The sequence below is a fragment of the Ambystoma mexicanum genome, unplaced genomic scaffold (assembly GCF_040938575.1).
Source record: "Ambystoma mexicanum isolate Mex_15411 unplaced genomic scaffold, UKY_AmexF1_1 Mex_scaf1, whole genome shotgun sequence".
Lineage (NCBI taxonomy): Eukaryota > Metazoa > Chordata > Amphibia > Caudata > Ambystomatidae > Ambystoma > Ambystoma mexicanum.
The window spans coordinates 3,081,714-3,107,239 of NW_027182324.1; the positions used below are offsets into that span (position 1 = coordinate 3,081,714).

General features: G+C 40.9%; 20 non-coding genes across 20 annotated transcripts; 18 read left to right on the forward strand and 2 right to left on the reverse strand.

The window, feature by feature from the left end:
- Positions 1 to 1,499: 1,499 nt before the first annotated feature.
- TRNAT-AGU (transfer RNA threonine (anticodon AGU)) lies at positions 1,500 to 1,573 on the forward strand. The gene has a single exon. It is a non-coding gene; the product is annotated as a tRNA-Thr (tRNA).
- Positions 1,574 to 2,340: 767 nt separating this feature from the next.
- On the forward strand, positions 2,341 to 2,414 carry TRNAT-AGU (transfer RNA threonine (anticodon AGU)). The gene has a single exon. It is a non-coding gene; the product is annotated as a tRNA-Thr (tRNA).
- Positions 2,415 to 3,179: 765 nt separating this feature from the next.
- Positions 3,180 to 3,253, forward strand: TRNAT-AGU (transfer RNA threonine (anticodon AGU)). Its single transcript has one exon. It is a non-coding gene; the product is annotated as a tRNA-Thr (tRNA).
- A 2,449-nt stretch (positions 3,254 to 5,702) lies between these two features.
- On the forward strand, positions 5,703 to 5,776 carry TRNAT-AGU (transfer RNA threonine (anticodon AGU)). Its single transcript has one exon. It is a non-coding gene; the product is annotated as a tRNA-Thr (tRNA).
- Positions 5,777 to 6,013: 237 nt separating this feature from the next.
- Positions 6,014 to 6,086, reverse strand: TRNAK-UUU (transfer RNA lysine (anticodon UUU)). The gene has a single exon. It is a non-coding gene; the product is annotated as a tRNA-Lys (tRNA).
- Positions 6,087 to 7,384: 1,298 nt separating this feature from the next.
- TRNAT-AGU (transfer RNA threonine (anticodon AGU)) lies at positions 7,385 to 7,458 on the forward strand. Its single transcript has one exon. It is a non-coding gene; the product is annotated as a tRNA-Thr (tRNA).
- A 237-nt stretch (positions 7,459 to 7,695) lies between these two features.
- Positions 7,696 to 7,768, reverse strand: TRNAK-UUU (transfer RNA lysine (anticodon UUU)). The gene has a single exon. It is a non-coding gene; the product is annotated as a tRNA-Lys (tRNA).
- A 457-nt stretch (positions 7,769 to 8,225) lies between these two features.
- TRNAT-AGU (transfer RNA threonine (anticodon AGU)) lies at positions 8,226 to 8,299 on the forward strand. Its single transcript has one exon. It is a non-coding gene; the product is annotated as a tRNA-Thr (tRNA).
- Positions 8,300 to 10,749: 2,450 nt separating this feature from the next.
- Positions 10,750 to 10,823, forward strand: TRNAT-AGU (transfer RNA threonine (anticodon AGU)). Its single transcript has one exon. It is a non-coding gene; the product is annotated as a tRNA-Thr (tRNA).
- A 767-nt stretch (positions 10,824 to 11,590) lies between these two features.
- TRNAT-AGU (transfer RNA threonine (anticodon AGU)) lies at positions 11,591 to 11,664 on the forward strand. Its single transcript has one exon. It is a non-coding gene; the product is annotated as a tRNA-Thr (tRNA).
- Positions 11,665 to 13,271: 1,607 nt separating this feature from the next.
- On the forward strand, positions 13,272 to 13,345 carry TRNAT-AGU (transfer RNA threonine (anticodon AGU)). The gene has a single exon. It is a non-coding gene; the product is annotated as a tRNA-Thr (tRNA).
- Positions 13,346 to 14,112: 767 nt separating this feature from the next.
- Positions 14,113 to 14,186, forward strand: TRNAT-AGU (transfer RNA threonine (anticodon AGU)). The gene has a single exon. It is a non-coding gene; the product is annotated as a tRNA-Thr (tRNA).
- Positions 14,187 to 14,951: 765 nt separating this feature from the next.
- On the forward strand, positions 14,952 to 15,025 carry TRNAT-AGU (transfer RNA threonine (anticodon AGU)). Its single transcript has one exon. It is a non-coding gene; the product is annotated as a tRNA-Thr (tRNA).
- Positions 15,026 to 15,791: 766 nt separating this feature from the next.
- On the forward strand, positions 15,792 to 15,865 carry TRNAT-AGU (transfer RNA threonine (anticodon AGU)). The gene has a single exon. It is a non-coding gene; the product is annotated as a tRNA-Thr (tRNA).
- Positions 15,866 to 16,633: 768 nt separating this feature from the next.
- Positions 16,634 to 16,707, forward strand: TRNAT-AGU (transfer RNA threonine (anticodon AGU)). Its single transcript has one exon. It is a non-coding gene; the product is annotated as a tRNA-Thr (tRNA).
- Positions 16,708 to 19,999: 3,292 nt separating this feature from the next.
- TRNAT-AGU (transfer RNA threonine (anticodon AGU)) lies at positions 20,000 to 20,073 on the forward strand. The gene has a single exon. It is a non-coding gene; the product is annotated as a tRNA-Thr (tRNA).
- A 767-nt stretch (positions 20,074 to 20,840) lies between these two features.
- Positions 20,841 to 20,914, forward strand: TRNAT-AGU (transfer RNA threonine (anticodon AGU)). The gene has a single exon. It is a non-coding gene; the product is annotated as a tRNA-Thr (tRNA).
- A 766-nt stretch (positions 20,915 to 21,680) lies between these two features.
- TRNAT-AGU (transfer RNA threonine (anticodon AGU)) lies at positions 21,681 to 21,754 on the forward strand. The gene has a single exon. It is a non-coding gene; the product is annotated as a tRNA-Thr (tRNA).
- A 1,607-nt stretch (positions 21,755 to 23,361) lies between these two features.
- TRNAT-AGU (transfer RNA threonine (anticodon AGU)) lies at positions 23,362 to 23,435 on the forward strand. The gene has a single exon. It is a non-coding gene; the product is annotated as a tRNA-Thr (tRNA).
- Positions 23,436 to 24,202: 767 nt separating this feature from the next.
- On the forward strand, positions 24,203 to 24,276 carry TRNAT-AGU (transfer RNA threonine (anticodon AGU)). The gene has a single exon. It is a non-coding gene; the product is annotated as a tRNA-Thr (tRNA).
- The last annotated feature ends 1,250 nt before the right edge of the window (positions 24,277 to 25,526 follow it).

Sequence of the window (25,526 nt, forward strand, 5' to 3'; positions counted from 1 at the left end):
CCAAGAACTCTGGACTCCACTACCTTAGAGTCATATTGCCCAAGGTTGCGATGCCATCAGAAATAGCACATATTAGAATGAGCAATTCATATTTCCTGCTTAATTTTTTGTAAAAGAAGCAAAGGTACGCCTGAACAGGGACTTGAACCCTGGACCCTCAGATTAAAAGTCTGATGCTCTACCGACTGAGCTATCCAGGCACAAGGATCACTGCCCATTTGAAACTTGATTTTCACTCTACAGCACCTCCATACATGGCTACCTCACTGGTCAATAAAGGAAATGAATTACTAGTGCATTACACACATTTTGACACTGGAGACATAACTTTTTTCAGTCATTCCGTATCCAGATATAGAGATTTGCAGCATCTAGGACTTTAATGTTCACCCACTTACGGATTTGAATGTTTTGCCACATTCATGAGTGCAAACTTGCTCCCCAGTAAAGACGAACATGTGCTCCTCAATGCACACACTGGGCAATGCAGTCCACTCTAAATCGACGATTAATGACATGCTCGTTTTGTGCAATGGAGTTTCAGTCAATTGGAAAACATTTTGAAAAGTTATATTGCAACAGTAGCCCAGCCTTAAAAAAGTGGATTTCACTTCTGATTGATTACATGAGGAAGGAAAGGAGACCAGATGCAAAAAAGGTGCTGTGGCTTAGTTGGTTAAAGCGCCTGTCTAGTAAACAGGAGATCCTGAGTTTGAATCTCAGCAGCGCCTGTCTGCTTTTTTTTCGACCAATCTGTCTCCCCAATATTAAAACTTTGTACAAAGATTGCTATTTCATGCTATTTAGAAGCACAGTCAGGCTTGAAATGTTGGCAAAGCATCCAAGAACTCTGGACTCCACTACCTTAGAGTCATATTGCCCAAGGTTGCGATGCCATCAGAAACAGCACATATTAGAATGAGCAATTCATATTTCCTGCTTAATTTTTTGTAAAAGAAGCAAAGGTACGCCTGAACAGGGACTTGAACCCTGGACCCTCAGATTAAAAGTCTGATGCTCTACCGACTGAGCTATCCAGGCACAGGGATCACTGCCCATTTGAAACTTGATTTTCACTCTACAGCACCTCCATACATGGCTACCTCACTGGTCAATAAAGGAAATGAATTATTAGTGCATTACACACATTTTGACACTGGAGACATAACTTTTTTCAGTCATTCCGTATCCAGATATAGAGATTTGCAGCATCTAGGACTTTAATGTTCACCCACTTACGGATTTGAATGTTTTGCCACATTCATGAGTGCAAAATTGCTTCCCAGTAAAGGCGAACATGTGCTCCTCAATACACACACTGGGCAATGCAGTCCACTCTAAATCAACGATTAATGACATGCTCGTTTTGTGCAATGGAGTTTCAGTCAATTGGAAAACATTTTGTAAAGTTATATTGCAACAGAAGCCCAGCCTTAAAAAAAGTGGATTTCACTTCTAAATGATTACATGAGGAAGGAAAGGAGATCAGATGCAAAAGAGGTGCTGTGGCTTAGTTGGTTAAAGCGCCTGTCTAGTAAACAGGAGATCCTGAGTTCGAATCTCAGCAGCGCCTGTCTGCTTTTTTTTCGACCAATCTGTCTCCCCAATATTAAAACTTTGTACAAAGATTGTTATTTCATGCTATTTAGAAGCACAGTCAGGCTTGAAATGTTGGCAAAGCATCCAAGAATTCTGGACTCCACTACCTTAGAGTCATATTGCCCAAGGTTGCGATGCCATCAGAAATAGCACATATTAGAATGAGCAATTCATATTTCCTGCTAAATTTTTTGTAAAAGAAGCAAAGATACACCTGAACAGGGACTTGAACCCTGGACCCTCAGATTAAAAGTCTGATGCTCTACCGACTGAGCTATCCAGGCACAGGGATCACTGCCCATTTGAAACTTGATTTTCACTCTACATCACCTCCATACATGGCTACCTCACTGGTCAATAAAGGAAATGAATTACTAGTGCATTACACACATTTTGACACTGGAGACATAACTTTTTTCAGTCATTCCGTATCCAGATATAGAGATTTGCAGCATCTAGGACTTTAATGTTCACCCACTTACGGATTTGAATGTTTTGCCACATTAATGAGTGCAAACTTGCTCCCCAGTAAAGACGAACATGTGCTCCTCAATGCACACACTGGGCAATGCAGTCCACTCTAAATCGACGATTAATGACATGCTCGTTTTGTGCAATGGAGTTTCAGTCAATTGGAAAACATTTTGAAAAGTTATATTGCAACAGAAGCCCAGCCTTAAAAAAGTGGATTTCACTTCTAAATGATTACATGAGGAAGGAAAGGAGACCAGATGCAAAAAAGGTGCTGTGGCTTAGTTGGTTAAAGCGCCTGTCTAGTAAACAGGAGATCCTGAGTTCGAATCTCAGCAGCGCCTGTCTGCTTTTTTTCGACCAATCTGTCTCCCCAATATTAAAACTTTGTACAAAGATTGCTATTTCATGCTATTTAGAAGCACAGTCAGGCTTGATATGTTGGCAAAGCATCCAAGAACTCTGGACTCCACTACCTTAGAGTCATATTGCCCAAGGTTGCGATGCCATCAGAAATAGCACATATTAGAATGAGCAATTCATATTTCCTGCTTAATTTTTTGTAAAAGAAGCAAAGGTACGCCTGAACAGGGACTTGAACCCTGGACCCTCAGATTAAAAGTCTGATGCTCTACCGACTGAGCTATCCAGGCAGATGGATCACTGCCATTTGAAACTTGATTTTCACTCTACAGCACCTCCATACATGGCTACCTCACTGGTCAATAAAGGAAATGAATTACTAGTGCATTACACACATTTTGACACTGGAGACATAACTTTTTTCAGTCATTCCGTATCCAGATATAGAGATTTGCAGCATCTAGGACTTTAATGTTCACCCACTTACGGATTTGAATGTTTTGCCACATTCATGAGTGCAAACTTGCTCCCCAGTAAAGACGAACATGTGCTCCTCAATGCACACACTGGGCAATGCAGTCCACTCTAAATCGACGATTAATGACATGCTCGTTTTGTGCAATGGAGTTTCAGTCAATTGGAAAACATTTTGAAAAGTTATATTGCAACAGAAGCCCAGCCTTAAAAAAGTGGATTTCACTTCTAAATGATTACATGAGGAAGGAAAGGAGACCAGATGCAAAAAAGGTGCTGTGGCTTAGTTGGTTAAAGCGCCTGTCTAGTAAACAGGAGATCCTGAGTTCGAATCTCAGCAGCGCCTGTCTGCTTTTTTTTCGACCAATCTGTCTCCCCAATATTAAAACTTTGTACAAAGATTGCTATTTCATGCTATTTAGAAGCACAGTCAGGCTTGAAATGTTGGCAAAGCATCCAAGAACTCTGGACTCCACTACCTTAGAATCATATTGCCCAAGGTTGCGATGCCATCAGAAATAGCACATATTAGAATGAGCAATTCATATTTCCTGCTTAATTTTTTGTAAAAGAAGCAAAGGTACGCCTGAACAGGGACTTGAACCCTGGACCCTCAGATTAAAAGTCTGATGCTCTACCGACTGAGCTATCCGGGCACAGGGATCACTGCCCATTTGAAACTTGATTTTCACTCTACAGCACCTCCATACATGGCTACCTCACTGGTCAATAAAGGAAATGAATTACTAGTGCATTACACACATTTTGACACTGGAGACATAACTTTTTCAGTCATTCCGTATCCAGATATAGAGATTTGCAGCATCTAGGACTTTAATGTTCACCCACTTACGGATTTGAATGTTTTGCCACATTCATGAGTGCAAACTTGCTCCCCAGTAAAGACGAACATGTGCTCCTCAATGCACACACTGGGCAATGCAGTCCACTCTAAATCGACGATTAATGACATGCTCGTTTTGTGCAATGGAGTTTCAGTCAATTGGTTAACATTTTGAAAAGTTATATTGCAACAGAAGCCCAGCCTTAAAAAAGTGGATTTCACTTCTGATTGATTACATGAGGAAGGAAAGGAGACCAGATGCAAAAAAGGTGCTGTGGCTTAGTTGGTTAAAGCGCCTGTCTAGTAAACAGGAGATCCTGAGTTTGAATCTCAGCAGCGCCTGTCTGCTTTTTTTTCGACCAATCTGTCTCCCCAATATTAAAACTTTGTACAAAGATTGCTATTTCATGCTATTTAGAAGCACAGTCAGGCTTGAAATGTTGGCAAAGCATCCAAGAACTCTGGACTCCACTACCTTAGAATCATATTGCCCAAGGTTGCGATGCCATCAGAAATAGCACATATTAGAATGAGCAATTCATATTTCCTGCTTAATTTTTTGTAAAAGAAGCAAAGGTACGCCTGAACAGGGACTTGAACCCTGGACCCTCAGATTAAAAGTCTGATGCTCTACCGACTGAGTTATCCAGGAACAGGGATCACTGCCCATTTGAAACTTGATTTTCACTCTACAGCACCTCCATACATGGCTACCTCACTGGTCAATAAAGGAAATGAATTACTAGTGCATTACACACATTTTGACACTGGAGACATAACTTTTTTCAGTCATTCCGTATCCAGATATAGAGATTTGCAGCATCTAGGACTTTAATGTTCACCCACTTACGGATTTGAATGTTTTGCCACATTCATGAGTGCAAACTTGCTCCCCAGTAAAGGCGAACATGTGCTCCTCAATACACACACTGGGCAATGCAGTCCACTCTAAATCAACGATTAATGACATGCTCGTTTTGTGCAATGGAGTTTCAGTCAATTGGAAAACATTTTGTAAAGTTATATTGCAACAGAAGCCCAGCCTTAAAAAAAGTGGATTTCACTTCTAAATGATTACATGAGGAAGGAAAGGAGATCAGATGCAAAAGAGGTGCTGTGGCTTAGTTGGTTAAAGCGCCTGTCTAGTAAACAAGAGATCCTGAGTTCGAATCTCAGCAGCGCCTGTCTGCTTTTTTTTCGACCAATCTGTCTCCCCAATATTAAAACTTTGTACAAAGATTGCTGTTTCATGCTATTTAGAAGCACAGTCAGGCTTGAAATGTTGGCAAAGCATCCAAGAACTCTGGACTCCACTACCTTAGAGTCATATTGCCCAAGGTTGCGATGCCATCAGAAATAGCACATATTAGAATGAGCAATTCATATTTCCTGCTAAATTTTTTGTAAAAGAAGCAAAGATACGCCTGAACAGGGACTTGAACCCTGGACCCTCAGATTAAAAGTCTGATGCTCTACCGACTGAGCTATCCAGGCACAGGGATCACTGCCCATTTGAAACTTGATTTTCACTCTACAGCACCTCCATACATGGCTACCTCACTGGTCAATAAAGGAAATGAATTACTAGTGCATTACACACATTTTGACACTGGAGACATAACTTTTTTCAGTCATTCCGTATCCAGATATAGAGATTTGCAGCATCTAGGACTTTAATGTTCACCCACTTACGGATTTGAATGTTTTGCCACATTCATGAGTGCAAACTTGCTCCCCAGTAAAGACGAACATGTGCTCCTCAATGCACACACTGGGCAATGCAGTCCACTCTAAATCGACGATTAATGACATGCTCGTTTTGTGCAATGGAGTTTCAGTCAATTGGAAAACATTTTGAAAAGTTATATTGCAACAGAAGCCCAGCCTTGAAAAAGTGGATTTCACTTCTAAATGATTACATGAGGAAGGAAAGGAGACCAGATGCAAAAAAGGTGCTGTGGCTTAGTTGGTTAAAGCGCCTGTCTAGTAAACAGGAGATCCTGAGTTCGAATCTCAGCAGCGCCTGTCTGCTTTTTTTTCGACCAATCTGTCTCCCCAATATTAAAACTTTGTACAAAGATTGCTGTTTCATGCTATTTAGAAGCACAGTCATGCTTGAAATGTTGGCAAAGCATCCAAGAACTTTGGACTCCACTACCTTAGAGTCATATTGCCCAAGGTTGCGATGCCATCAGAAATAGCACATATTAGAATGAGCAATTCATATTTCCTGCTTAATTTTTTGTAAAAGAAGCAAAGGTATGCCTGAACAGGGACTTGAACCCTGGACCCTCAGATTAAAAGTCTGATGCTCTACCGACTGAGCTATCCAGGCACAGGGATCACTGCCCATTTGAAACTTGATTTTCACTCTACAGCACCTCCACACATGGCTACCTCACTGGTCAATAAAGGAAATGAATTACTAGTGCATTACACACATTTTGACACTGGAGACATAACTTTTTTCAGTCATTCCGTATCCAGATATAGAGATTTGCAGCATCTAGGACTTTAATGTTCACCCACTTACGGATTTGAATGTTTTGCCACATTCATGAGTGCAAACTTGCTCCCCAGTAAAGACGAACATGTGCTCCTCAATGCACACACTGGGCAATGCAGTCCACTCTAAATCAACGATTAATGACATGCTCGTTTTGTGCAATGGAGTTTCAGTCAATTGGAAAACATTTTGAAAAGTTATATTGCAACAGAAGCCCAGCCTTAAAAAAGTGGATTTCACTTCTGATTGATTACATGAGGAAGGAAAGGAGACCAGTTGCAAAAAAGGTGCTGTGGCTCAGTTGGTTAAAGCGCCTGTCTAGTAAACAGGAGATCCTGAGTTCGAATCTCAGCAGCGCCTGTCTGCTTTTTTTTCGACCAATCTGTCTCCCCAATATTAAAACTTTGTACAAAGATTGCTATTTCATGCTATTTAGAAGCACAGTCAGGCTTGAAATGTTGGCAAAGCATCCAAGAACTCTGGACTCCACTACCTTAGAGTCATATTGCCCAAGGTTGCGATGCCATCAGAAATAGCACATATTAGAATGAGCAATTCATATTTCCTGCTTAATTTTTTGTAAAAGAAGCAAAGGTACGCCTGAACAGGGACTTGAACCCTGGACCCTCAGATTAAAAGTCTGATGCTCTACCGACTGAGCTATCCAGGCACAAGGATCACTGCCCATTTGAAACTTGATTTTCACTCTACAGCACCTCCATACATGGCTACCTCACTGGTCAATAAAGGAAATGAATTACTAGTGCATTACACACATTTTGACACTGGAGACATAACTTTTTTCAGTCATTCCGTATCCAGATATAGAGATTTGCAGCATCTAGGACTTTAATGTTCACCCACTTACGGATTTGAATGTTTTGCCACATTCATGAGTGCAAACTTGCTCCCCAGTAAAGACGAACATGTGCTCCTCAATGCACACACTGGGCAATGCAGTCCACTCTAAATCGACGATTAATGACATGCTCGTTTTGTGCAATGGAGTTTCAGTCAATTGGAAAACATTTTGAAAAGTTATATTGCAACAGAAGCCCAGCCTTAAAAAAGTGGATTTCACTTCTAAATGATTACATGAGGAAGGAAAGGAGACCAGATGCAAAAAAGGTGCTGTGGCTTAGTTGGTTAAAGCGCCTGTCTAGTAAACAGGAGATCCTGAGTTCGAATCTCAGCAGCGCCTGTCTGCTTTTTTTTCGACCAATCTGTCTCCCCAATATTAAAACTTTGTACAAAGATTGCTATTTCATGCTATTTAGAAGCACAGTCAGGCTTGAAATGTTGGCAAAGCATCCAAGAATTCTGGACTCCACTACCTTAGAGTCATATTGCCCAAGGTTGCGATGCCATCAGAAATAGCACATATTAGAATGAGCAATTCATATTTCCTGCTAAATTTTTTGTAAAAGAAGAAAAGATACGCCTGAACAGGGACTTGAACCCTGGACCCTCAGATTAAAAGTCTGATGCTCTACCAACTGAGCTATCCAGGCACAAGGATCACTACCCATTTGAAACTTGATTTTCACTCTACAGCACCTCCATACATGGCTACCTCACTGGTCAATAAAGGAAATGAATTACTAGTGCATTACACACATTTTGACACTGGAGACATAACTTTTTTCAGTCATTCCGTATCCAGATATAGAGATTTGCAGCATCTAGGACTTTAATGTTCACCCACTTACGGATTTGAATGTTTTGCCACATTCATGAGTGCAAACTTGCTCCCCAGTAAAGACGAACATGTGCTCCTCAATGCACACACTGGGCAATGCAGTCCACTCTAAATCGACGATTAATGACATGCTCGTTTTGTGCAATGGAGTTTCAGTCAATTGGAAAACATTTTGAAAAGTTATATTGCAACAGAAGCCCAGCCTTAAAAAAGTGGATTTCACTTCTAAATGATTACATGAGGAAGGAAAGGAGACCAGATGCAAAAAAGGTGCTGTGGCTTAGTTGGTTAAAGCGCCTGTCTAGTAAACAGGAGATCCTGAGTTCGAATCTCAGCAGCGCCTGTCTGCTTTTTTTTCGACCAATCTGTCTCCCCAATATTAAAACTTTGTACAAAGATTGCTATTTCATGCTATTTAGAAGCACAGTCAGGCTTGAAATGTTGGCAAAGCATCCAGGAACTCTGGACTCCACTACCTTAGAATCATATTGCCCAAGGTTGCGATGCCATCAGAAATAGCACATATTAGAATGAGCAATTCATATTTCCTGCTTAATTTTTTGTAAAAGAAGCAAAGGTACGCCTGAACAGGGACTTGAACCCTGGACCCTCAGATTAAAAGTCTGATGCTCTACCGACTGAGCTATCCAGGCACAAGGATCACTGCCCATTTGAAACTTGATTTTCACTCTACAGCACCTCCATACATGGCTACCTCACTGGTCAATAAAGGAAATGAATTACTAGTGCATTACACACATTTTGACACTGGAGACATAACTTTTTTCAGTCATTCCGTATCCAGATATAGAGATTTGCAGCATCTAGGACTTTAATGTTCACCCACTTACGGATTTGAATGTTTTGCCACATTCATGAGTGCAAAATTGCTCCCCAGTAAAGGCGAACATGTGCTCCTCAATACACACACTGGGCAATGCAGTCCACTCTAAATCAACGATTAATGACATGCTCGTTTTGTGCAATGGAGTTTCAGTCAATTGGAAAACATTTTGTAAAGTTATATTGCAACAGAAGCCCAGCCTTAAAAAAAGTGGATTTCACTTCTGATTGATTACATGAGGAAGGAAAGGAGATCAGATGCAAAAGAGGTGCTGTGGCTTAGTTGGTTAAAGCGCCTGTCTAGTAAACTGGAGATCCTGAGTTCGAACCTCAGCAGCGCCTGTCTGCTTTTTTTTCGACCAATCTGTCTCCCCAATATTAAAACTTTGTACAAAGATTGTTATTTCATGCTATTTAGAAGCACAGTCAGGCTTGAAATGTTGGCAAAGCATCCAAGAATTCTGGACTCCACTACCTTAGAGTCATATTGCCCAAGGTTGCGATGCCATCAGAAATAGCACATATTAGAATGAGCAATTCATATTTCCTGCTAAATTTTTTGTAAAAGAAGCAAAGGTACGCCTGAACAGGGACTTGAACCCTGGACCCTCAGATTAAAAGTCTGATGCTCTACCGACTGAGCTATCCAGGCACAAGGATCACTGCCCATTTGAAACTTGATTTTCACTCTACAGCACCTCCATACATGGCTACCTCACTGGTCAATAAAGGAAATGAATTACTAGTGCATTACACACATTTTGACACTGGAGACATAACTTTTTTCAGTCATTCCGTATCCAGATATAGAGATTTGCAGCATCTAGGACTTTAATGTTCACCCACTTACGGATTTGAATGTTTTGCCACATTCATGAGTGCAAACTTGCTCCCCAGTAAAGACGAACATGTGCTCCTCAATGCACACACTGGGCAATGCAGTCCACTCTAAATCGACGATTAATGACATGCTCGTTTTGTGCAATGGAGTTTCAGTCAATTGGAAAACATTTTGAAAAGTTATATTGCAACAGAAGCCCAGCCTTAAAAAAGTGGATTTCACTTCTGATTGATTACATGAGGAAGGAAAGGAGACCAGATGCAAAAAAGGTGCTGTGGCTTAGTTGGTTAAAGCGCCTGTCTAGTAAACAGGAGATCCTGAGTTTGAATCTCAGCAGCGCCTGTCTGCTTTTTTTTCGACCAATCTGTCTCCCCAATATTAAAACTTTGTACAAAGATTGCTATTTCATGCTATTTAGAAGCACAGTCAGGCTTGAAATGTTGGCAAAGCATCCAAGAACTCTGGACTCCACTACCTTAGAGTCATATTGCCCAAGGTTGCGATGCCATCAGAAACAGCACATATTAGAATGAGCAATTCATATTTCCTGCTTAATTTTTTGTAAAAGAAGCAAAGGTACGCCTGAACAGGGACTTGAACCCTGGACCCTCAGATTAAAAGTCTGATGCTCTACCGACTGAGCTATCCAGGCACAGGGATCACTGCCCATTTGAAACTTGATTTTCACTCTACAGCACCTCCATACATGGCTACCTCACTGGTCAATAAAGGAAATGAATTACTAGTGCATTACACACATTTTGACACTGGAGACATAACTTTTTTCAGTCATTCCGTATCCAGATATAGAGATTTGCAGCATCTAGGACTTTAATGTTCACCCACTTACGGATTTGAATGTTTTGCCACATTCATGAGTGCAAACTTGCTCCCCAGTAAAGACGAACATGTGCTCCTCAATGCACACACTGGGCAATGCAGTCCACTCTAAATTGACGATTAATGACATGCTCGTTTTGTGCAATGGAGTTTCAGTCAATTGGAAAACATTTTGAAAAGTTATATTGCAACAGAAGCCCAGCCTTAAAAAAGTGGATTTCACTTCTAAATGATTACATGAGGAAGGAAAGGAGACCAGATGCAAAAAAGGTGCTGTGGCTTAGTTGGTTAAAGCGCCTGTCTAGTAAACAGGAGATCCTGAGTTCGAATCTCAGCAGCGCCTGTCTGCTTTTTTTTCGACCAATCTGTCTCCCCAATATTAAAACTTTGTACAAAGATTGCTATTTCATGCTATTTAGAAGCACAGTCAGGCTTGAAATGTTGGCAAAGCATCCAAGAACTCTGGACTCCACTACCTTAGAATCATATTGCCCAAGGTTGCGATGCCATCAGAAATAGCACATATTAGAATGAGCAATTCATATTTCCTGCTAAATTTTTTGTAAAAGAAGCAAAGATACACCTGAACAGGGACTTGAACCCTGGACCCTCAGATTAAAAGTCTGATGCTCTACCGACTGAGCTATCCAGGCACAGGGATCACTGCCCATTTGAAACTTGATTTTCACTCTACATCACCTCCATACATGGCTACCTCACTGGTCAATAAAGGAAATGAATTACTAGTGCATTACACACATTTTGACACTGGAGACATAACTTTTTTCAGTCATTCCGTATCCAGATATAGAGATTTGCAGCATCTAGGACTTTAATGTTCACCCACTTACGGATTTGAATGTTTTGCCACATTAATGAGTGCAAACTTGCTCCCCAGTAAAGACGAACATGTGCTCCTCAATGCACACACTGGGCAATGCAGTCCACTCTAAATCGACGATTAATGACATGCTCGTTTTGTGCAATGGAGTTTCAGTCAATTGGAAAACATTTTGAAAAGTTATATTGCAACAGAAGCCCAGCCTTAAAAAAGTGGATTTCACTTCTAAATGATTACATGAGGAAGGAAAGGAGACCAGATGCAAAAAAGGTGCTGTGGCTTAGTTGGTTAAAGCGCCTGTCTAGTAAACAGGAGATCCTGAGTTCGAATCTCAGCAGCGCCTGTCTGCTTTTTTTCGACCAATCTGTCTCCCCAATATTAAAACTTTGTACAAAGATTGCTATTTCATGCTATTTAGAAGCACAGTCAGGCTTGATATGTTGGCAAAGCATCCAAGAACTCTGGACTCCACTACCTTAGAGTCATATTGCCCAAGGTTGCGATGCCATCAGAAATAGCACATATTAGAATGAGCAATTCATATTTCCTGCTTAATTTTTTGTAAAAGAAGCAAAGGTACGCCTGAACAGGGACTTGAACCCTGAACCCTCAGATTAAAAGTCTGATGCTCTACCGACTGAGCTATCCAGGCAGATGGATCACTGCCCTTTGAAACTTGATTTTCACTCTACAGCACCTCCATACATGGCTACCTCACTGGTCAATAAAGGAAATGAATTACTAGTGCATTACACACATTTTGACACTGGAGACATAACTTTTTTCAGTCATTCCGTATCCAGATATAGAGATTTGCAGCATCTAGGACTTTAATGTTCACCCACTTACGGATTTGAATGTTTTGCCACATTCATGAGTGCAAACTTGCTCCCCAGTAAAGACGAACATGTGCTCCTCAATGCACACACTGGGCAATGCAGTCCACTCTAAATCGACGATTAATGACATGCTCGTTTTGTGCAATGGAGTTTCAGTCAATTGGAAAACATTTTGTAAAGTTATATTGCAACAGAAGCCCAGCCTTAAAAAAAGTGGATTTCACTTCTAAATGATTACATGAGGAAGGACAGGAGATCAGATGCAAAAGAGGTGCTGTGGCTTAGTTGGTTAAAGCGCCTGTCTAGTAAACAGGAGATCCTGAGTTCAAATCTCAGCAGCGCCTGTCTGCTTTTTTTTCGACCAATCTGTCTCCCCAATATTAAAACTTTGTACAAAGATTGTTATTTCATGCTATTTAGAAGCACAGTCAGGCTTGAAACGTTGGCAAAGCATCCAAGAATTCTGGACTCCACTACCTTAGAGTCATATTGCCCAAGGTTGCGATGCCATCAGAAATAGCACATATTAGAATGAGCAATTCATATTTCCTGCTAAATTTTTTGTAAAAGAAGCAAAGGTACGCCTGAACAGGGACTTGAACCCTGGACCCTCAGATGAAAAGTCTGATGCTCTACCGACTGAGCTATCCAGGCAGATGGATCACTGCCATTTGAAACTTGATTTTCACTCTACAGCACTTCCATACATGGCTACCTCACTGGTCAATAAAGGAAATGAATTACTAGTGCATTACACACATTTTGACACTGGAGACATAACTTTTTTCAGTCATTCCGTATCCAGATATAGAGATTTGCAGCATCTAGGACTTTAATGTTCACCCACTTACGGATTTGAATGTTTTGCCACATTCATGAGTGCAAACTTGCTCCCCAGTAAAGACGAACATGTGCTCCTCAATGCACACACTGGGCAATGCAGTCCACTCTAAATCGACGATTAATGACATGCTCGTTTTGTGCAATGGAGTTTCAGTCAATTGGAAAACATTTTGTAAAGTTATATTGCAACAGAAGCCCAGCCTTAAAAAAAGTGGATTTCACTTCTAAATGATTACATGAGGAAGGACAGGAGATCAGATGCAAAAGAGGTGCTGTGGCTTAGTTGGTTAAAGCGCCTGTCTAGTAAACAGGAGATCCTGAGTTCGAATCTCAGCAGCGCCTGTCTGCTTTTTTTTCGACCAATCTGTCTCCCCAATATTAAAACTTTGTACAAAGATTGTTACTTCATGCTATTTAGAAGCACAGTCAGGCTTGAAACGTTGGCAAAGCATCCAAGAATTCTGGACTCCACTACCTTAGAGTCATATTGCCCAAGGTTGCGATGCCATCAGAAATAGCACATATTAGAATGAGCAATTCATATTTCCTGCTAAATTTTTTGTAAAAGAAGCAAAGATACGCCTGAACAGGGACTTGAACCCTGGACCCTCAGATCAAAAGTCTGATGCTCTACCGACTGAGCTATCCAGGCACAGGGATCACTGCTCATTTGAAACTTGATTTTCACTCTACAGCACCTCCATACATGGCTACCTCACTGGTCAATAAAGGAAATGAATTACTAGTGCATTACACACATTTTGACACTGGAGACATAACTTTTTTCAGTCATTCCGTATCCAGATATAGAGATTTGCAGCATCTAGGACTTTAATGTTCACCCACTTACGGATTTGAATGTTTTGCCACATTCATGAGTGCAAACTTGCTCCCCAGTAAAGACGAACATGTGCTCCTCAATGCACACACTGGGCAATGCAGTCCACTCTAAATCGACGATTAATGACATGCTCGTTTTGTGCAATGGAGTTTCAGTCAATTGGAAAACATTTTGAAAAGTTATATTGCAACAGAAGCCCAGCCTTAAAAAAGTGGATTTCACTTCTAAATGATTACATGAGGAAGGAAAGGAGACCAGATGCAAAAAAGGTGCTGTGGCTTAGTTGGTTAAAGCGCCTGTCTAGTAAACAGGAGATCCTGAGTTCGAATCTCAGCAGCGCCTGTCTGCTTTTTTTCGACCAATCTGTCTCCCCAATATTAAAACTTTGTACAAAGATTGCTATTTCATGCTATTTAGAAGCACAGTCAGGCTTGATATGTTGGCAAAGCATCCAAGAACTCTGGACTCCACTACCTTAGAGTCATATTGCCCAAGGTTGCGATGCCATCAGAAATAGCACATATTAGAATGAGCAATTCATATTTCCTGCTTAATTTTTTGTAAAAGAAGCAAAGGTACGCCTGAACAGGGACTTGAACCCTGGACCCTCAGATTAAAAGTCTGATGCCCTACCGACTGAGCTATCCAGGCAGATGGATCACTACCATTTGAAACTTGATTTTCACTCTACAGCACCTCCATACATGGCTACCTCACTGGTCAATAAAGGAAATGAATTACTAGTGCATTACACACATTTTGACACTGGAGACATAACTTTTTTCAGTCATTCCGTATCCAGATATAGAGATTTGCAGCATCTAGGACTTTAATGTTCACCCACTTACGGATTTGAATGTTTTGCCACATTCATGAGTGCAAACTTGCTCCCCAGTAAAGACGAACATGTGCTCCTCAATGCACACACTGGGCAATGCAGTCCACTCTAAATCGACGATTAATGACATGCTCGTTTTGTGCAATGGAGTTTCAGTCAATTGGAAAACATTTTGAAAAGTTATATTGCAACAGAAGCCCAGCCTTAAAAAAGTGGATTTCACTTCTAAATGATTACATGAGGAAGGAAAGGAGACCAGATGCAAAAAGGGTGCTGTGGCTTAGTTGGTTAAAGCGCCTGTCTAGTAAACAGGAGATCCTGAGTTCGAATCTCAGCAGCGCCTGTCTGCTTTTTTTTCGACCAATCTGTCTCCCCAATATTAAAACTATGTACAAAGATTGCTATTTCATGCTATTTAGAAGCACAGTGAGGCTTGAAATGTTGGCAAAGCATCCAAGAACTCTGGACTCCACTACCTTAGAGTCATATTGCCCAAGGTTGCGATGCCATCAGAAATAGCACATATTAGAATGAGCAATTCATATTTCCTGCTTAATTTTTTGTAAAAGAAGCAAAGGTACGCCTGAACAGGGACTTGAACCCTGGACCCTCAGATTAAAAGTCTGATGCTCTACCGACTGAGCTATCCAGGCACAGGGATCACTGCCCATTTGAAACTTGATTTTCACTCTACAGCACCTCCATACATGGCTACCTCACTGGTCAATAAAGGAAATGAATTACTAGTGCATTACACACATTTTGACACTGGAGACATAACTTTTTCAGTCATTCCGTATCCAGATATAGAGATTTGCAGCATCTAGGACTTTAATGTTCACCCACTTACGGATTTGAATGTTTTGCCACATTCATGAGTGCAAACTTGCTCCCCAGTAAAGACGAACATGTGCTCCTCAATGCACACACTGGGCAATGCAGTCCACTCTAAATCGACGATTAATGACATGCTCGTTTTGTGCAATGGAGTTTCAGTCAATTGGTTAACATTTTGAAAAGTTATATTGCAACAGAAGCCCAGCCTTAAAAAAGTGGATTTCACTTCTGATTGATTACATGAGGAAGGAAAGGAGACCAGATGCAAAAAAGGTGCTGTGGCTTAGTTGGTTAAAGCGCCTGTCTAGTAAACAGGAGATCCTGAGTTCGAATCTCAGCAGCGCCTGTCTGCTTTTTTTTCGACCAATCTGTCTCCCCAATATTAAAACTTTGTACAAAGATTGCTATTTCATGCTATTTAGAAGCACAGTCAGGCTTGAAATGTTGGCAAAGCATCCAAGAACTCTGGACTCCACTACCTTAGAGTCATATTGCCCAAGGTTGCGATGCCATCAGAAACAGCACATATTAGAATGAGCAATTCATATTTCCTGCTAAATTTTTTGTAAAAGAAGCAAAGGTACGCCTGAACAGGGACTTGAACCCTGGACCCTCAGATTAAAAGTCTGATGCTCTACCGACTGAGTTATCCAGGAACAGGGATCACTGCCCATTTGAAACTTGATTTTCACTCTACAGCACCTCCATACATGGCTACCTCACTGGTCAATAAAGGAAATGAATTACTAGTGCATTACACACATTTTGACACTGGAGACATAACTTTTTTCAGTCATTCCGTATCCAGATATAGAGATTTGCAGCATCTAGGACTTTAATGTTCACCCACTTACGGATTTGAATGTTTTGCCACATTCATGAGTGCAAACTTGCTCCCCAGTAAAGGCGAACATGTGCTCCTCAATACACACACTGGGCAATGCAGTCCACTCTAAATCAACGATTAATGACATGCTCGTTTTGTGCAATGGAGTTTCAGTCAATTGGAAAACATTTTGTAAAGTTATATTGCAACAGAAGCCCAGCCTTAAAAAAAGTGGATTTCACTTCTAAATGATTACATGAGGAAGGAAAGGAGATCAGATGCAAAAGAGGTGCTGTGGCTTAGTTGGTTAAAGCGCCTGTCTAGTAAACAGGAGATCCTGAGTTCGAATCTCAGCAGCGCCTGTCTGCTTTTTTTTCGACCAATCTGTCTCCCCAATATTAAAACTTTGTACAAAGATTGCTGTTTCATGCTATTTAGAAGCACAGTCAGGCTTGAAATGTTGGCAAAGCATCCAAGAACTCTGGACTCCACTACCTTAGAGTCATATTGCCCAAGGTTGCGATGCCATCAGAAATAGCACATATTAGAATGAGCAATTCATATTTCCTGCTAAATTTTTTGTAAAAGAAGCAAAGATACGCCTGAACAGGGACTTGAACCCTGGACCCTCAGATTAAAAGTCTGATGCTCTACCTACTGAGCTATCCAGGCACAGGGATCACTGCCAATTTGAAACTTGATTTTCACTCTACAGCACCTCCACACATGGCTACCTCACTGGTCAATAAAGGAAATGAATTACTAGTGCATTACACACATTTTGACACTGGAGACATAACTTTTTTCAGTCATTCCGTATCCAGATATAGAGATTTGCAGCATCTAGGACTTTAATGTTCACCCACTTACGGATTTGAATGTTTTGCCACATTCATGAGTGCAAACTTGCTCCCCAGTAAAGACGAACATGTGCTCCTCAATGCACACACTGGGCAATGCAGTCCACTCTAAATCAACGATTAATGACATGCTCGTTTTGTGCAATGGAGTTTCAGTCAATTGGAAAACATTTTGAAAAGTTATATTGCAACAGAAGCCCAGCCTTAAAAAAGTGGATTTCACTTCTGATTGATTACATGAGGAAGGAAAGGAGACCAGATGCAAAAAAGGTGCTGTGGCTCAGTTGGTTAAAGCGCCTGTCTAGTAAACAGGAGATCCTGAGTTCGAATCTCAGCAGCGCCTGTCTGCTTTTTTTTCGACCAATCTGTCTCCCCAATATTAAAACTTTGTACAAAGATTGCTATTTCATGCTATTTAGAAGCACAGTCAGGCTTGAAATGTTGGCAAAGCATCCAAGAACTCTGGACTCCACTACCTTAGAGTCATATTGCCCAAGGTTGCGATGCCATCAGAAATAGCACATATTAGAATGAGCAATTCATATTTCCTGCTTAATTTTTTGTAAAAGAAGCAAAGGTACGCCTGAACAGGGACTTGAACCCTGGACCCTCAGATTAAAAGTCTGATGCTCTACCGACTGAGCTATCCAGGCACAAGGATCACTGCCCATTTGAAACTTGATTTTCACTCTACAGCACCTCCATACATGGCTACCTCACTGGTCAATAAAGGAAATGAATTACTAGTGCATTACACACATTTTGACACTGGAGACATAACTTTTTTCAGTCATTCCGTATCCAGATATAGAGATTTGCAGCATCTAGGACTTTAATGTTCACCCACTTACGGATTTGAATGTTTTGCCACATTCATGAGTGCAAACTTGCTCCCCAGTAAAGACGAACATGTGCTCTTCAATGCACACACTGGGCAATGCAGTCCACTCTAAATCGACGATTAATGACATGCTCGTTTTGTGCAATGGAGTTTCAGTCAATTGGAAAACATTTTGTAAAGTTATATTGCAACAGAAGCCCAGCCTTAAAAAAAGTGGATTTCACTTCTAAATGATTACATGAGGAAGGACAGGAGATCAGATGCAAAAGAGGTGCTGTGGCTTAGTTGGTTAAAGCGCCTGTCTAGTAAACTGGAGATCCTGAGTTCGAACCTCAGCAGCGCCTGTCTGCTTTTTTTTCGACCAATCTGTCTCCCCAATATTAAAACTTTGTACAAAGATTGTTATTTCATGCTATTTAGAAGCACAGTCAGGCTTGAAATGTTGGCAAAGCATCCAAGAATTCTGGACTCCACTACCTTAGAGTCATATTGCCCAAGGTTGCGATGCCATCAGAAATAGCACATATTAGAATGAGCAATTCATATTTCCTGCTAAATTTTTTGTAAAAGAAGCAAAGGTACGCCTGAACAGGGACTTGAACCCTGGACCCTCAGATTAAAAGTCTGATGCTCTACCGACTGAGCTATCCAGGCACAAGGATCACTGCCCATTTGAAACTTGATTTTCACTCTACAGCACCTCCATACATGGCTACCTCACTGGTCAATAAAGGAAATGAATTACTAGTGCATTACACACATTTTGACACTGGAGACATAACTTTTTTCAGTCATTCCGTATCCAGATATAGAGATTTGCAGCATCTAGGACTTTAATGTTCACCCACTTACGGATTTGAATGTTTTGCCACATTCATGAGTGCAAACTTGCTCCCCAGTAAAGACGAACATGTGCTCCTCAATGCACACACTGGGCAATGCAGTCCACTCTAAATCGACGATTAATGACATGCTCTTTTTGTGCAATGGAGTTTCAGTCAATTGGAAAACATTTTGAAAAGTTATATTGCAACAGTAGCCCAGCCTTAAAAAAGTGGATTTCACTTCTGATTGATTACATGAGGAAGGAAAGGAGACCAGATGCAAAAAAGGTGCTGTGGCTTAGTTGGTTAAAGCGCCTGTCTAGTAAACAGGAGATCCTGAGTTTGAATCTCAGCAGCGCCTGTCTGCTTTTTTTTCGACCAATCTGTCTCCCCAATATTAAAACTTTGTACAAAGATTGCTATTTCATGCTATTTAGAAGCACAGTCAGGCTTGAAATGTTGGCAAAGCATCCAAGAACTCTGGACTCCACTACCTTAGAGTCATATTGCCCAAGGTTGCGATGCCATCAGAAACAGCACATATTAGAATGAGCAATTCATATTTCCTGCTTAATTTTTTGTAAAAGAAGCAAAGGTACGCCTGAACAGGGACTTGAACCCTGGACCCTCAGATTAAAAGTCTGATGCTCTACCGACTGAGCTATCCAGGCACAGGGATCACTGCCCATTTGAAACTTGATTTTCACTCTACAGCACCTCCATACATGGCTACCTCACTGGTCAATAAAGGAAATGAATTACTAGTGCATTACACACATTTTGACACTGGAGACATAACTTTTTTCAGTCATTCCGTATCCAGATATAGAGATTTGCAGCATCTAGGACTTTAATGTTCACCCACTTACGGATTTGAATGTTTTGCCACATTCATGAGTGCAAAATTGCTTCCCAGTAAAGGCGAACATGTGCTCCTCAATACACACACTGGGCAATGCAGTCCACTCTAAATCAACGATTAATGACATGCTCGTTTTGTGCAATGGAGTTTCAGTCAATTGGAAAACATTTTGTAAAGTTATATTGCAACAGAAGCCCAGCCTTAAAAAAAGTGGATTTCACTTCTAAATGATTACATGAGGAAGGAAAGGAGATCAGATGCAAAAGAGGTGCTGTGGCTTAGTTGGTTAAAGCGCCTGTCTAGTAAACAGGAGATCCTGAGTTCGAATCTCAGCAGCGCCTGTCTGCTTTTTTTTCGACCAATCTGTCTCCCCAATATTAAAACTTTGTACAAAGATTGTTATTTCATGCTATTTAGAAGCACAGTCAGGCTTGAAATGTTGGCAAAGCATCCAAGAACTCTGGACTCCACTACCTTAGAATCATATTGCCCAAGGTTGCGATGCCATCAGAAATAGCACATATTAGAATGAGCAATTCATATTTCCTGCTAAATTTTTTGTAAAAGAAGCAAAGATACACCTGAACAGGGACTTGAACCCTGGACCCTCAGATTAAAAGTCTGATGCTCTACCGACTGAGCTATCCAGGCACAGGGATCACTGCCCATTTGAAACTTGATTTTCACTCTACATCACCTCCATACATGGCTACCTCACTGGTCAATAAAGGAAATGAATTACTAGTGCATTACACACATTTTGACACTGGAGACATAACTTTTTTCAGTCATTCCGTATCCAGATATAGAGATTTGCAGCATCTAGGACTTTAATGTTCACCCACTTACGGATTTGAATGTTTTGCCACATTAATGAGTGCAAACTTGCTCCCCAGTAAAGACGAACATGTGCTCCTCAATGCACACACTGGGCAATGCAGTCCACTCTAAATAGACGATTAATGACATGCTCGTTTTGTGCAATGGAGTTTCAGTCAATTGGAAAACATTTTGAAAAGTTATATTGCAACAGAAGCCCAGCCTTAAAAAAGTGGATTTCACTTCTAAATGATTACATGAGGAAGGAAAGGAGACCAGATGCAAAAAAGGTGCTGTGGCTTAGTTGGTTAAAGCGCCTGTCTAGTAAACAGGAGATCCTGAGTTCGAATCTCAGCAGCGCCTGTCTGCTTTTTTTCGACCAATCTGTCTCCCCAATATTAAAACTTTGTACAAAGATTGCTATTTCATGCTATTTAGAAGCACAGTCAGGCTTGATATGTTGGCAAAGCATCCAAGAACTCTGGACTCCACTACCTTAGAGTCATATTGCCCAAGGTTGCGATGCCATCAGAAATAGCACATATTAGAATGAGCAATTCATATTTCCTGCTTAATTTTTTGTAAAAGAAGCAAAGGTACGCCTGAACAGGGACTTGAACCCTGGACCCTCAGATTAAAAGTCTGATGCTCTACCGACTGAGCTATCCAGGCAGATGGATCACTGCCATTTGAAACTTGATTTTCACTCTACAGCACCTCCATACATGGCTACCTCACTGGTCAATAAAGGAAATGAATTACTAGTGCATTACACACATTTTGACACTGGAGACATAACTTTTTTCAGTCATTCCGTATCCAGATATAGAGATTTGCAGCATCTAGGACTTTAATGTTCACCCACTTACGGATTTGAATGTTTTGCCACATTCATGAGTGCAAACTTGCTCCCCAGTAAAGACGAACATGTGCTCCTCAATGCACACACTGGGCAATGCAGTCCACTCTAAATCGACGATTAATGACATGCTCGTTTTGTGCAATGGAGTTTCAGTCAATTGGAAAACATTTTGTAAAGTTATATTGCAACAGAAGCCCAGCCTTAAAAAAAGTGGATTTCACTTCTAAATGATTACATGAGGAAGGACAGGAGATCAGATGCAAAAGAGGTGCTGTGGCTTAGTTGGTTAAAGCGCCTGTCTAGTAAACAGGAGATCCTGAGTTCGAATCTCAGCAGCGCCTGTCTGCTTTTTTTTCGACCAATCTGTCTCCCCAATATTAAAACTTTGTACAAAGATTGTTATTTCATGCTATTTAGAAGCACAGTCAGGCTTGAAACGTTGGCAAAGCATCCAAGAATTCTGGACTCCACTACCTTAGAGTCATATTGCCCAAGGTTGCGATGCCATCAGAAATAGCACATATTAGAATGAGCAATTCATATTTCCTGCTAAATTTTTTGTAAAAGAAGCAAAGATACGCCTGAACAGGGACTTGAACCCTGGACCCTCAGATTAAAAGTCTGATGCTCTACCGACTGAGCTATCCAGGCACAGGGATCACTGCCCATTTGAAACTTGATTTTCACTCTACAGCACCTCCATACATGGCTACCTCACTGGTCAATAAAGGAAATGAATTACTAGTGCATTACACACATTTTGACACTGGAGACATAACTTTTTTCAGTCATTCCGTATCCAGATATAGAGATTTGCAGCATCTAGGACTTTAATGTTCACCCACTTACGGATTTGAATGTTTTGCCACATTAATGAGTGCAAACTTGCTCCCCAGTAAAGACGAACATGTGCTCCTCAATGCACACACTGGGCAATGCAGTCCACTCTAAATCGACGATTAATGACATGCTCGTTTTGTGCAATGGAGTTTCAGTCAATTGGAAAACATTTTGAAAAGTTATATTGCAACAGAAGCCCAGCCTTAAAAAAGTGGATTTCACTTCTAAATGATTACATGAGGAAGGAAAGGAGACCAGATTCAAAAAAGGTGCTGTGGCTTAGTTGGTTAAAGTGCCTGTCTAGTAAGCAGGAGATCCTGAGTTCGAATCTCAGCAGCGCTTGTCTGCTTTTTTTCGACCAATCTGTCTCCCCAATATTAAAACTTTGTACAAAGATTGCTATTTCATGCTATTTAGAAGCACAGTCAGGCTTGATATGTTGGCAAAGCATCCAAGAACTCTGGACTCCACTACCTTAGAGTCATATTGCCCAAGGTTGCGATGCCATCAGAAATAGCACATATTAGAATGAGCAATTCATATTTCCTGCTTAATTTTTTGTAAAAGAAGCAAAGGTACGCCTGAACAGGGACTTGAACCCTGGACCCTCAGATTAAAAGTCTGATGCTCTACCGACTGAGCTATCCAGGCAGATGGATCACTGCCATTTGAAACTTGATTTTCACTCTACAGCACCTCCATACATGGCTACCTCACTGGTCAATGAAGGAAATGAATTACTAGTGCATTACACACATTTTGACACTGGAGACATAACTTTTTTCAGTCATTCCGTATCCAGATATAGAGATTTGCAGCATCTAGGACTTTAATGTTCACCCACTTACGGATTTGAATGTTTTGCCACATTCATGAGTGCAAACTTGCTCCCCAGTAAAGACGAACATGTGCTCCTCAATGCACACACTGGGCAATGCAGTCCACTCTAAATCGACGATTAATGACATGCTCGTTTTGTGCAATGGAGTTTCAGTCAATTGGAAAACATTTTGTAAAGTTATATTGCAACAGAAGCCCAGCCTTAAAAAAAGTGGATTTCACTTCTAAATGATTACATGAGGAAGGACAGGAGATCAGATGCAAAAGAGGTGCTGTGGCTTAGTTGGTTAAAGCGCCTGTCTAGTAAACAGGAGATCCTGAGTTCGAATCTCAGCAGCGCCTGTCTGCTTTTTTTTCGACCAATCTGTCTCCCCAATATTAAAACTTTGTACAAAGATTGTTACTTCATGCTATTTAGAAGCACAGTCAGGCTTGAAACGTTGGCAAAGCATCCAAGAATTCTGGACTCCACTACCTTAGAGTCATATTGCCCAAGGTTGCGATGCCATCAGAAATAGCACATATTAGAATGAGCAATTCATATTTCCTGCTAAATTTTTTGTAAAAGAAGCAAAGATACGCCTGAACAGGGACTTGAACCCTGGTCCCTCAGATTAAAAGTCTGATGCTCTACCGACTGAGCTATCCAGGCACAGGGATCACTACCCATTTGAAACTTGATTTTCACTCTACAGCACCTCCATACATGGCTACCTCACTGGTCAATAAAGGAAATGAATTACTAGTGCATTACACACATTTTGACACTGGAGACATAACTTTTTTCAGTCATTCCGTATCCAGATATAGAGATTTGCAGCATCTAGGACTTTAATGTTCACCCACTTACGGATTTGAATGTTTTGCCACATTCATGAGTGCAAACTTGCTCCCCAGTAAAGACGAACATGTGCTCCTCAATGCACACACTGGGCAATGCAGTCCACTCTAAATCGACGATTAATGACATGCTCGTTTTGTGCAATGGAGTTTCAGTCAATTGGAAAACATTTTGAAAAGTTATATTGCAACAGAAGCCCAGCCTTAAAAAAGTGGATTTCACTTCTAAATGATTACATGAGGAAGGAAAGGAGACCAGATGCAAAAAAGGTGCTGTGGCTTAGTTGGTTAAAGCGCCTGTCTAGTAAACAGGAGATCCTGAGTTCGAATCTCAGCAGCGCCTGTCTGCTTTTTTTTCGACCAATCTGTCTCCCCAATATTAAAACTTTGTACAAAGATTGCTATTTCATGCTATTTAGAAGCACAGTCAGGCTTGAAATGTTGGCAAAGCATCCAAGAACTCTGGACTCCACTACCTTAGAATCATATTGCCCAAGGTTGCGATGCCATCAGAAATAGCACATATTAGAATGAGCAATTCATATTTCCTGCTTAATTTTTTGTAAAAGAAGCAAAGGTACGCCAGAACAGGGACTTGAACCCTGGACCCTCAGATTAAAAGTCTGATGCTCTACCGACTGAGCTATCCAGGCACAGGGATCACTGCCCATTTGAAACTTGATTTTCACTCTACAGCACCTCCATACATGGCTACCTCACTGGTCAATAAAGGAAATGAATTACTAGTGCATTACACACATTTTGACACTGGAGACATAACTTTTTCAGTCATTCCGTATCCAGATATAGAGATTTGCAGCATCTAGGACTTTAATGTTCACCCACTTACGGATTTGAATGTTTTGCCACATTCATGAGTGCAAACTTGCTCCCCAGTAAAGACGAACATGTGCTCCTCAATGCACACACTGGGCAATGCAGTCCACTCTAAATCGACGATTAATGACATGCTCGTTTTGTGCAATGGAGTTTCAGTCAATTGGTTAACATTTTGAAAAGTTATATTGCAACAGAAGCCCAGCCTTAAAAAAGTGGATTTCACTTCTGATTGATTACATGAGGAAGGAAAGGAGACCAGATGCAAAAAAGGTGCTGTGGCTTAGTTGGTTAAAGCGCCTGTCTAGTAAACAGGAGATCCTGAGTTTGAATCTCAGCAGCGCCTGTCTGCTTTTTTTTCGACCAATCTGTCTCCCCAATATTAAAACTTTGTACAAAGATTGCTATTTCATGCTATTTAGAAGCACAGTCAGGCTTGAAATGTTGGCAAAGCATCCAAGAACTCTGGACTCCACTACCTTAGAGTCATATTGCCCAAGGTTGCGATGCCATCAGAAACAGCACATATTAGAATGAGCAATTCATATTTCCTGCTTAATTTTTTGTAAAAGAAGCAAAGGTACGCCTGAACAGGGACTTGAACCCTGGACCCTCAGATTAAAAGTCTGATGCTCTACCGACTGAGTTATCCAGGAACAGGGATCACTGCCCATTTGAAACTTGATTTTCACTCTACAGCACCTCCATACATGGCTACCTCACTGGTCAATAAAGGAAATGAATTACTAGTGCATT